This window comes from Haliotis asinina, chromosome 15, assembly GCF_037392515.1.
Source record: "Haliotis asinina isolate JCU_RB_2024 chromosome 15, JCU_Hal_asi_v2, whole genome shotgun sequence".
In the NCBI taxonomy this organism is placed as follows: domain Eukaryota; kingdom Metazoa; phylum Mollusca; class Gastropoda; order Lepetellida; family Haliotidae; genus Haliotis; species Haliotis asinina.
The window spans coordinates 17,116,033-17,128,559 of record NC_090294.1 but is presented as its reverse complement, the minus strand read 5'-3'; positions in this window follow the sequence as shown (position 1 = coordinate 17,128,559).

Sequence of the window (12,527 nt, the reverse complement as noted above, 5' to 3'; positions counted from 1 at the left end):
GGAATAGTGTTAAAAGCGGCGTAAAGCCATATTCACACTCTGAGTCGCCAGGACCCGTGAAAGTCCCGGTGTTGGAAAGGCCTTCAGCAACCCATGCTTGCCATAAAAGGCGAATATGCTTGTCGTAAGAGGCGACTAACGGGATCGGATGGCCAGGCTTGCTGACTTGGTTGACACATGTCATCGGTTCCCAGTTGCGCAGATCGATGATCATGTTATTGATCACTGGATCGTCTGGTCCAGTCTCGATTATTTACAGACCGCCGCCATATATAGCTGGAATAATGCTGATCGAGTGCGGCGTAAAACTAAACTCACTCACTGAGTCGTCAGTGTTATATTTTTCAGCGCTAATCCTGCTTCTTCCCACCAGGTCTATGATCAAGTAAATACAATGAAGCAGTAAGAAAACCCATAAATATATAGGCAGTTGACACAATGGATGGGGAGCACTCGTGGCTGTATATCTGCCTCAGAGCTTACAGGCACGTCGAAAGGAGGAGGTCAAGGTCGCGTCGATTCGAAAACAAGTCTTTCAACAGATACAACATACCGGCATATGGTCTCCGGCGCTCGGGTCAGTGCGAGCATTAAAGATTTTAATTTTTAAACATGAAAAGTTTGGGATGACCCCCGATTTGAAACGCTTACAGTACAATATATCTAGAATACTTGAAACGCTGGACAGTACAATATATCTAGAATACTTGAAACGCTGGACAGTACAGTATATCTAAAATACTTGAAACGCTGGACAGTACAATATATCTAGAATACTTGAAACGCTGGACAGTACAATATATCTAGAATACTTGAAACGCTGGACAGTACAATATATTTAGATTGTAGTTACCTCTTCTATTTGAACTGTTCCCTTTGACAATCTATGAACGGGAAAAAAATGACAATCGGCGTCATGTACGTTATTCCGGCGTTTATTTGTTTCTTAATGTTTTTGATCTTTATTTTTTTCTCAGACTCCCTGCTACATAGGAGACTTATACACAGGTGAAATTCACGACTTTTGTGATTTGCTAAACTTACATGGGGATCTTCATTCTTGCTCTTTTCTCGGCCCTTATTTTTATGAGAGCGTTATGATATTGTGACATTTCTCAGTGGTTCCATTTTTACGTTAATCTGTTAATCATGTGGACTTTTTCAGTCTCCCTTTCAGCCTTATTTTCTTTAGCCTGTGTAAAACTGAATCAAAGTATCAAGGTAATTCTGTAACACGTGGTGCCGAATGAATGTGTTCGGAAAGTCCTTCGATCTGCTCACCCAGCAGTTAATGGGTACTTGGTAGGAAATGATAATCTGACTCAACCTTCTAGTACCTAACAGGCAGCTTTGGTAGCGTACTCCCCAGGGAGTGGGACAGATTCTGGGGTCACAGCTATGGAGGACATAATCTGTACCCGTGAGGCAGTCATAGGAGACAGTGTCGACATCCTCTTACTCCGATTACTATTGATATGAATGGGGGCAGTGAGGTAGCCTTGTGGTTAAAGCGTTCCTTTGTAATTGTAACGCAGAAGACCCGGGTTCGATTCCCCATATGGTGCAATGTGTAAAGCCCATTTTTGGTGTCCCCAGCCGTGATATTGCTGAAATATTGCTAAAAGCGGCATGAAACTAAACTCAGTCACTTACTGATCTGAAACTAGGTCATTTCCAATTGCCCAATCCACTAACTTGGCAAGAAAGAAACAAAAACTAACAGAAAAACAGTTTGAAAATGCTTAGCAAGTAACCGCCGTCATGTTTTAAATAATATAAAATTTATACAACATGAGAAATTTAACTGATTCATTGCCCGCGCTTCAGACACAATAAGTAGATAACAAAGATAAATGACAGCAACAAATCCGGACAGATCTCCATTCACGAAAACAAGTACCCACGTGGTGCAACGTGATAGTGTCAGCCTTGACCTTTAAAATGTTCACGAGCCTTCGGGAAAGCACCCTCTCGTTGATCGTTTCGAGGTCGCAATGAAATATTCATGCGCAATAAAAAAGTACTTGCTTTTGTGAAGATGACACTTAGCCTGAACATGTCATAACTACAAGGATAAAATTATAAGATACCGGCAACACTCACGACAAGTGCAGCAAGCGTGAACGATCATTGGTTTATTGTACATGATGAAATAAATGAATGTCAGGCGAGGGGCCCGTGATGCATACATACCTATATGTACTCAACATAGTCCAGGTATCGGTGATGGTGCTCATGCACGGAACATCAATCGCTGCTTAAGGTGCAATGAAACTTTTTTCCTTTCATATTGTACGGCCATATACACTTGAGTTTAGCATTTAAACTCATAGAGGACATTTATCTCAACATCTCAATGGAAAACTCATATAGTGTGTTTATCCTAACAGGGTCAGAGTTGAAAAAAATGAAATAAGGTATCGTCAACTTCAAGGTCACTCAACTACAGGAACTATTAGAAGATAAATAAATAATAAAAATAATAAATAATAAATTTAAATAATAAAATTTTAATTAATAAAATGCCTATTACTAAGTATTATTATTACTAAAAGCGTGGACATGATGTCAGTACGTATAATTTAAAAGTAAGTATTTATATTAGACTTAAATCGTTTAGATCTTACACGTTGGAAAGTGACTCTGTATATAATTCAGTCTGGACCAGACAATCCAGTGATCAACAACATGAGCATCGATCTGGGCAATTGGGAACCGATGATATGATTGTGTCAACCAAGTTAGCGAGCCTGACCACCTGACCCCGATAGTCACCTCTTACGACAAGCGTGGGTTACTGAAAGGTAATTCTAACCCGGATCTTCACGGGTATACGCGCTTGACAATGAGGAGTTGTCCAACATAGTTATTCTGCATGGCTGATGAGAATTGCAACACACAATGCGCCATTTGTGGGTATTCATTTACCAGTTGGGGTAGCCTAGTGGTTAAAGCACCCGTGGGTCACGCCGAAGATCCGGGTTCGATTCACCTCATGAGTACAATACATAAAGCCCATTTCTGTCGTCCCCTACCGTGATAATGCTGGAATATTGCTAAAAGCGGTGCACAACCATACTCACTCACTTTAACTTATTTGGCAAGTATATGTCAAAATGTCGATTCGTGCGGGAGCTGTGACCCATATCGTGGTGTTCATTAGGTCGGTTGGAACCTGTGAAGGTAATATGTCATGGGCATTAACGTCTCTATTATACTTTATACACGCATAATGCCATTAAACGTCCATCACGAGGACCAAGGTTTAGCTTGTTGGTTCCAGTGTTCGCTCGACAAGCCGAACACACAGGTTCGATACCCCAAATAGGTGCAGTGTGTGTAACCGTTTCTCGTGTCCCCCGAGACGTGATATTACTAAAGCCAGCGTAAAACTCAAATCACTCACCAACTTACAGCATGAATATGCTAAGAGTATCTACCCGCAAAATACAACAAAACTGCACTATGGTGGGTGACCGAACGTATTATAAGTCGTTTTTCTTCGATCTCATGATTAGCTGTTCTTTGAGAAACATCTACCCAAAGAATTCAGAAAGACCTAGATTTGTAGTGAGTGTGTGGGTATGTCGCATGTAGCAATATGAGATTCTTGTACCCCTATTGAGAATCAAACCCGTGTCTTCGGGGAGACGAGTGTGCGCTTTAACCACTTGCCTACTATGCCACTCTGAGACGACCTGGGTATACAACGCGACAGCTGATTATCAGGAGAGTCGCGGTGTCCCGCCAACGCTGTCTCTCATGTCACAGTGTACCTACATTGTGAATAGATCACTTGTTTATCTATCCTTATTCATTCTCTGGTAGGTCATTTACGTTGTTTGATTGACAGGTGGTGTTGGTTGATTGTAGGTATCTATAACGGCATTGTAACATCAAACATTGTTTGATATCGGTGTCCTCACCTCGGGGTCTCCTTTCTGAAAAGTTGCCTTTCTGAGGACCATTTTTACAATGATAAATAGTGCACAAATAATCTCTGCTTTTCCAGCAGTAGCACCCATTCACCTCTCAACAAAACAATTTGAAAAAAAGTTGACATATAATGATCATTTCACACAAGACACATCGTGACAGCATTATCCTTGTGCTGTTAAACCCAGTTTTATGTACATAGGTCAAGGAATTCCCCATGAGGTCTCTGGCAGTTGATGAGTGAGTAAGTGTGTTTTACGCCGCTTATAGTAATCGCCCAGCAATGTCACGGAGGGGGACACCAGAAATTGGCTTCACACGTTGTACCTACTTGCGGGTATTCTTGACGATACAATGCTTTAAGTTGCCATTATCCACTACCAACCCCGCTGTCCCTTTAGAGCTGCTATACCATTGAGTATTTGTCACTGTGTTGGATGTTGCCCTATTGTGTGCATCTTCAGTGTTATGCTATAACAGTATCTCATAACATTGGCGAATCCAGAAATTGTGAAAGGGGGTGTGGGGACATCCTCTGCCCCCCTGGAACCATCTAAGCATAAATATAAACCGGACGTTATCTAAACTTCAGTCGGGACAAAAGGTTCGAACCCCGTGACCCCCGTCCCGTTGGATCCGTCCATGCATAATAATATAAATGGCACATCAGTCGGGATCAGAGAATTTGCAATGTCTGTAACATACATTCTGCTGAAGAAAACAATTCTGCTTGTATTTCCTGTTTACTTACAACTTGGAAAAAGATGTCTGCAATCCTGTTACTTTACATAACCGAATCTACTGAAATTACATTTATTGTTATCAAACACAAATGCTAAAGCCCTACAAACAACAACAAAAACAAACAAGAAAAAACCCCCTAAAAACACAAACAACTACAACAAAAAGATGCCAAACATGAACAAAACAGACCTAAAACATTCACAAACACCACCACCACCACCACCACCACCAACAACAACAAAAACTAAGCAAGAACAAAGCAAACCCAAAAAACTCACAAACAACAACAAAAAGATGCCAAACAAGAACAAAACAAACCTAAAAAACACCAACAACAAAAAGCCAAGCAAGAACAAAACAAACATTAAAAGATCCACAGCTAAAAAGACGCCAAACAAGAACAAAACAAACCTAAGAAAAACAAAACAAAACAAAAACAAACAAAAACAAAAACAAAAAAAAACAGCAAAAAGCCAAGCAAGAAAAAAAACTAAAAAGCCCCCTAACAACAAGAAAAAGATGCCAAACAAGAACTAAACAGACCTAAAAAAAACCTCACAAACAATAACAACAAAAAGAAGCCAAACAAGAACAAAACAAACAAACCTAAAAAAAACTTCAAAGAACAACAAAAAGTGAAGCAAGAACAAAACAAACCAAAAAATCACAAACAACAAAACGATGCCAAACAAGAACAAAACAAACCTAAAAATAACACAAACAACAACAACAACAAAACAAGCAAGAACAAAACAAACCTGAAAACCTCACAAATAGCAACAACAAAAATAAGCCAAACAAGAACAAAATAAACCTAAAAATAACACAGACAACAACAACAAAAAGAAGTTAAACAAAAACAAATCAAACCAAAGCTGAAAAGGAAAGATCAAAAACACAAAGCTCGATGAGTGCAAAGTAATGCCGGTGTCCGAACAGTAGATTGACAACGATGGTAGATACAATATCATAATTCTCGGTGACAAAGACGACACAAGTTCTTGCCCACAACACAGAATAATATTAAACATCAATGTAGGCAGGTTCAACAATATGGGTCACCAGGAAATCAAGGCCACATGGGTATAGCCAGTGTTCATATACGGTCATGGTAATGCCCTTAAAACACAAACAAGCACACGCGAGTCGTTAAAAATAGTCAACCTCATCACGTGACAATACTGTGATGTACTGTTGCCGAGTTCATTCACAACTCCGGAGCTCCCCGCGACCTCCACGTGATCGCACCATGCAAGGAGCTTGCGCATGATGGAGCCATCACGCATGTCCACATGTTCCCAAACGCATACATTGACTTCAGTGGAGGTATTGACTTCGCAGATGTTTACATCTACAGAGAGCTATTACTCATATGGTCCTGTATTGTTTATACATATGCATTCCTGTTTTTGCTCACACCATCAAGAGAATTATCAAGAACTGCCCGCGCAGCAAAATTTCTGAGCATTTTGGAAAACAATTTTCAAACAAACTTGAAGACGGAAAATGGAACATAGATCGCCTGTCCATGGGTTCGAATCACAGGTCGGTAGGGCTTAAGCTGTCCCGGAATGACAAGCTAAATGCGTTCGATGACGGAGACGTATTCTCCCGGGTGGTAGGCCGTATTCGGTGATAGGATCCCCAAGCAGAGGCAAGCTTGGGATGCCTGGGGCGTATTGTGTCCCAGAATCACCACCCAGAGACAAGCGTGGGGTGCATGGCGCGTACATATTCTGCCCTGGAGTCCCCATGCACAGGCAAGCGTGGCATATTTAGGGTTAGTATGTCGTACAGACCCTTAAGTATAAATATCCAAGAAAGCCTACGCAAGTCTAGAAAATGTGACAAGTCTAGATTTCCATAGCTTCAGGAAAATGAAGAAAGTCTCAGGGCCCCATTTCATTATATTATTTTTTATCACTATAGGATGTTTTTTCAGTAAAACATGTTCATTTCAGAGACTAGTTGTTAGTCTAATTTAGGGTGTATTCCGTCCCAGTGGTGGGGCGTATTCTGTCCGGGATCACCCGTCAGATGCAGGCTTGGCATACTCGGGGTGTATTCTGTTCTATAATCACCAACCAGAGTCAAGCGTGGGGTGCCTGCGGCATATTATGTCCTGGGTGGTGGGGCGTATTGTGTCGCGGAATAACCTTGAATCTGTTCATTCCTATCAACTTCGAGATAACTGTTAACTTCTATATAGATCTTTCATGCTGAACAGACTTCAATATATACACCCCGCCCCCTTTTCTGACAAAATATCTGTAAATCTTCATATATCGTCTCTTTTTTCGAAAAATGACTTCATGTAGCATTTGAAAAAATTGGAGGAAGTAGGTTATTGTCTAGACCATATTTGATTAGTAGGACAGTTGCGGTTTCACTATCGGTTGTCGTGTGTTTCAAATAACAAACCACAGACGGTGAGTAATCAAAACTAGGATATAATCCAATATCTCAACTTGACACACACAACAGCTGTTTCACACTGATCTCTACAGGAAATTGTTGTGTACACACGTGAGTCACGTGGATGACTAATGTCACATAGGGGATATATCTTCGATTATTTATGTCGAAGTGGCATACATTGTATATCATATCATGCTGATAATAAGCTGGGAACATGCTGAGCGAGTAGTTAAATATTTAAATATTAAACAGATTTGAAGTGATGAACAAATAAAACCAAACAAACCCCCCCCCAAAAAAAACAAACAAACAAACAAAACAAAACAAACAAAAAAACCCAAAAAAACAAAAACAAAAACAAAAAAACCAAAAAAACAACAACAAGCAAACAAACAAACAAACCCAAAAAAACAAAACACAACATAAATGAGATAAATAAATGACAAAACAAAACCATTGTAATCAAACCCGGTCCTTCGGCGAGGCGAGCGAACGCTATGACCATCAGGCTACCCTGTCACCACCCACCAGGAAATGTTGAACAAACTCTCCTTGGAGTTGGGAAGGAACAGCGACATCACTAGTAGTGAGTGAGTTTAGTTTTACGCCGCTTTTATCAACATTCCAGCAATATCACTGCGGGGGACAGCAGAAATAGACTTCACACATTGTACATATGTGGTGATTCGAAACCGTCTATTCAGCGTGACGAGCTAGGCTACCCATTCGTAACCAAAACAAGTAGCGTGGAGAGACTATACAGGAAATATAAGAGTGAGTGAGTGAGTGAGTTTGGTTTTACGCCGCTTTTAGCAATATTCAAGCACTATCACGGCGGGGTACACCAGAAAATGGATCTCAGGAAATATAAGAGGGTGTGCTACCATTTGTGTTTATCATGTTCGATGTATCTAATAATAAAAATATATGTTTTGGATAAAAGTCGTATTTTGAAAATGTTACCCTGGCCTCCAAAAGAAACCTTTCTACTCACTGAAATTTAATTCAAGTAAATGAGGGTTGACGATAATTTAAACAATATTCCAGAAGTGGTACACCAAGATTTAGCTACACACATTGTGTCCACGCTGGGAATCGCTCTCAATATCATCAATGATCTGTTCGCAGATCTTTCAGGTTGCCTTATGTTGAAGTTCGCATGAAGTTCGTTATTACACCTCTAGGCGCATATTCACAAGCCCAGTACAATCTCATCTGAAAACGTGTTTAACAGTGTAAAGTACCTCACCCCTACCCTCGTCTTTAGCTCAAGGCCCCATCCCAAATAACCCTATTGGAATACTTTGATCCGTCGTCTTGAAATTACTCACTCCATATCTATCCTATGGCATAGAAAAAAAACCCCGTCCCCGATGTTTTAATAGCCCCGCCAAAGATAGCTCCGTGGTTGAAAAACACACAGTCGCGGCATTGTTTCACCCACCACAAACATCATGTTTTCTTATCAGTGTCTCTCACCCTTGGTAAGGGTCGAGGTCGACTACCTGAATGGGTGATGTTACCTGTCTGCTATGGCTCTGTGCCGGAGTGTGTTGGTTGCGTGATGTGTCAGGTGGTACATATGTGTATACAGAGGAGTAGGAAGTACATATATTACAACGGTATGGAGACTTAGCTTAAAGCTGGTACTGACAGTCTGGATTGCGGGTCCCAACTCGAACCACTATTTGAAGGGTAAATATTCATACATGTCAAATAAATTATTGCCCCAAACAACCCTGAAAACTCAATCAAATGCGCTTCTTCATTATTGCTTTTGAAAGAAAATACTTATTGTCCACAAAAATAGTAAGTATTATTGTATATAAACTGTCGACCGGATATTGGCCCATGGCGTTAGCGCTGAAAACGTATTCACTGATTGACAGTTAGAAAAGAATTACGATATTACGACTGTGGAGGGTATTTTGAAACTCAGAACGTTCTCTCTCTCTACACAATATTGATTCGCGGTAGGATGCAGTTCACACGACCATTTTTTTCTATGCGTGGACCAACAAATAAAGATCTGGGTCCTTATTCTCGAAACGTTCGCAGCCCTAAGAATTCTTAACTTTGATCGTAGCCAATGTGTTGAGAGTTGGCTTAAGAAGTTCGTAGGGCTACGAACGTTTCGAGAATAGCAAGTCTGGACCACGTTTCACAAAGTGATCGTAGCACTGCGACAGTCGCAAGTCTAAGGATAGGATTTACGATCATCGTATGATTACGAGGGTGTTAGGGTGCCGTTGTACAAAACAACCACCTAGATTTTCGAAGCTCTCTTAGCGTTATGATAGCAGTACGTCCCATTAACATTAACTTACGACCATCTTAACGCTAAGTTAGCTTCGAAAATCTAGGCATAAGGCAAAGGTGATCGTAACTTCCATGTGTCAGCACAGACTTACGACATTCTCGGAGGTAAGGTCGCCCTGTACAACCGCACCCAGGTGATTATGTAAGTGACGTCACTGATTGTCTTAGTATATCAATAGTGCGGATCTGTACAAGCTCTTATTCTCTCAACCATCGGTTTGCAAGGCCCGGATTTAACAGTCCAATCACAAAGAAGGTCTGTGTCCAAAGAAAATGACACATGCAGACCAGCAGGCACACGCAGCAATCATATCCCCTGCACAGCTGTGGTATATCGGTATACGTGCGGATGTTATGACGCCAGTGGAAGTGTTTTTGTTGAACACGCCCCTTTGGCGGGACTTGAACACGTGTTAACACATTGTCATCGGCGACCATTGATATTCTGTGTACATAAACGACGTTTCTCATCATAACTGATTTTCTTGAAATTTGAACTTACGTTCGTTAGAATTAGAACCCATCAGCAAGTACTTCTTGTACGAGGCGACTGAATAGATGGGACAGTCATGCTCGGTGCCATCGATCCCCGGTGTAGTTCATGATACCGGTCACACTCAAAGAATTGCAATACACCAGGATGAGTAAACTTTAATCGCAAACCGTGTTGTCTCGAATAAGTCTGTCCCATAAACTCTGAACCGAGTCTATTTCCTTTCTTTAGCCCTATCTGTAACGCCAAATCCCCCAAACAAGCAAGTCTGTATTTCCACAGGCTCTGAATCTCCCCTCCCACTGAATTTCCTCTTTAGTGAGGGTTTATATTTTACGCCGCAATACTCCAGCATAAAATGGCGGCGGTCTGTAAATAATCGAGTCTGGATCAGATAATCCAGTGATAAACAACATGAGCATCGATCTGCGCAAATGGGAACCGATGACGTGCCAACCAAGTCAGCGAGCCTGTCCACCCGAGCAAGACTCATTTTCCTGTCTGTAACTGATAGCGCACAATATACCTTGTCTGTTTATTTTCTAGCGTCACATTCAGCAATATTCCAGCTGTTTGGTGACGGTCTGTAAATAATCGAGTCCGAACCAGTTGACATCACGAACATCGAAGACATATCCTAACCTGGACCTTCTCTGGTGGCATAATACAGATGACGTGATGTGGAATATTATCTTGGGGGTGGTGTCTTCTTAATATTTACTATTAACAAACGGGTAATATTGCATTTTATTTGTCTTTTCCAGATCGAATGGAAACAGGCTCTGAATCTCTACAAACCGGGTAGTATTCAGTATATACACGGTGTGTCAAGAACACCGTGGTCAAAAAACGCACAGCAAAACGAGGTTTGTGTATAAACTCACATGATATTTCACTGAAGACATAGATGTAACTTCAGGTCACTTTCACACAGGGAAGGTCCGTGTGAGATAAGGGGCGATGGCGTAATCTTGTGGTTACAATGCTTGTGAAGCCGGAGACACGGGTTCGATTCCCCACATGGATGCATGGATGCAATGTAAATCTCTTTCTGATTTGATCAAATTATCGCCAGAGTTGAATGAAATAACCGAGTCCATTCAAGGTTTCACATTCAAGGACAGCGAGCACGTGGACAAAGCATGAACTTGTTTTTGTGTAGCCGGTGTTAGGATCCAAGTGTCCCTCTCCTGCATGAATGACAAACGTTACACCCAGTAGTATCGTGGAAACGGAGATATGTTGGGTCATTTATTACGCATTGCTTTAAAAGTGGGATTATAAACTGGTATCGGGTGTTAGCCTCGCTTATTCAGCGTGCCTTATCTCTATCAAGTAATGAGTGTATGATACACTGGATAATCGAAGGTGGTCGTAATTGTTAAGTCAGCGTTTTAGAAGGTTAAGGATCACGATTGTTAGGTAATTTTGTCGGTCAAAATGCGTGTTGCTAAATCTATTTTTATGTATAACATTACACAAGTAATAGACTTTGGACCTATTTGCTCTGGCGTTGTTGCAATCATAGGTGATAGTGCCTATGACAAGCACTGAGATGGCGTCCCTTTCTAAACATCTAACAACCATCTTTCATATAACTTATAAAATCAGCTAAAACATACGTCATGTTAGTTAATCTTTTGTTAGAAAAAATGTGACAACACATGCCAATTACAGCTGCACCGACCGGCGAAGATCCGGATCAGAATGTATCTACAGAAACCCATGCTTGTCGTAAGAGGCCACTAACGGGTGGTCAGGCTCGCTTGTTTAGTTGGCACAGGTCATCGGTACCCAATCGCGTATATCAGTCCTTATGCTGCTGATCACTGTACTGCCGCCATAGAGCTGGAATATTGCTGAGTGCAGCATATACTCACTCACTCACTCACACTACAGCTGTGGTCATTTGGTGTGTGTGTGTGTGTGTGTGTGTGTGTGTTTCAAACACTAAATTATCAGTTTCATGTTGCTAAATGATCTTTCACAGCTGCAATTTACAGTCATATCCATTCGAATTACATCCGATCCAAACTGTCAATATTATACTTCAACTGACTACGCATGTTTGTCATGAGAGACGACTAAAGGTGGTCAGACTCCCTGACTTAGTTGACAAGTCCACTGTATCCCAGTTGCGCGGATCGGTGCTTAAGCTGTTGATCACTGGATTGTTCAGTCCAGACTCGGTTAATTACAGACCGCCGCCATCTAGCTGGAATATTGCTGAGGCGTTAGTTCAACCAACCAACTTGAAGATCTGGCAACAGGATGCCCCTGTACAATGCAACCTTAGCTTTCAGTCTACCGCAAGTCCATGTTCTTGTATTGAGTTACTACGTTAAGATGGTTTTGTACAAATGCACCCTGATCTTCAACAGGCGATTTGAGGAATCGGGTGGTCTAAGGTAATGACACTGGATAGTCCTGTCTTGAATATTTACAGACCACCCTCAAGGAGTTGAAATATTGCTGTTTACTCAATCAAACAAACAGACAGAACATAGATTGTTGTGGAGCTAATCCTGTGATCTGGAATTCACCGAGCACAGCAGAACAGTTCCCGGCTGCAAGAGTCCATGACACACTTTTGAATGCAAGGCCCCGATTAAGGACA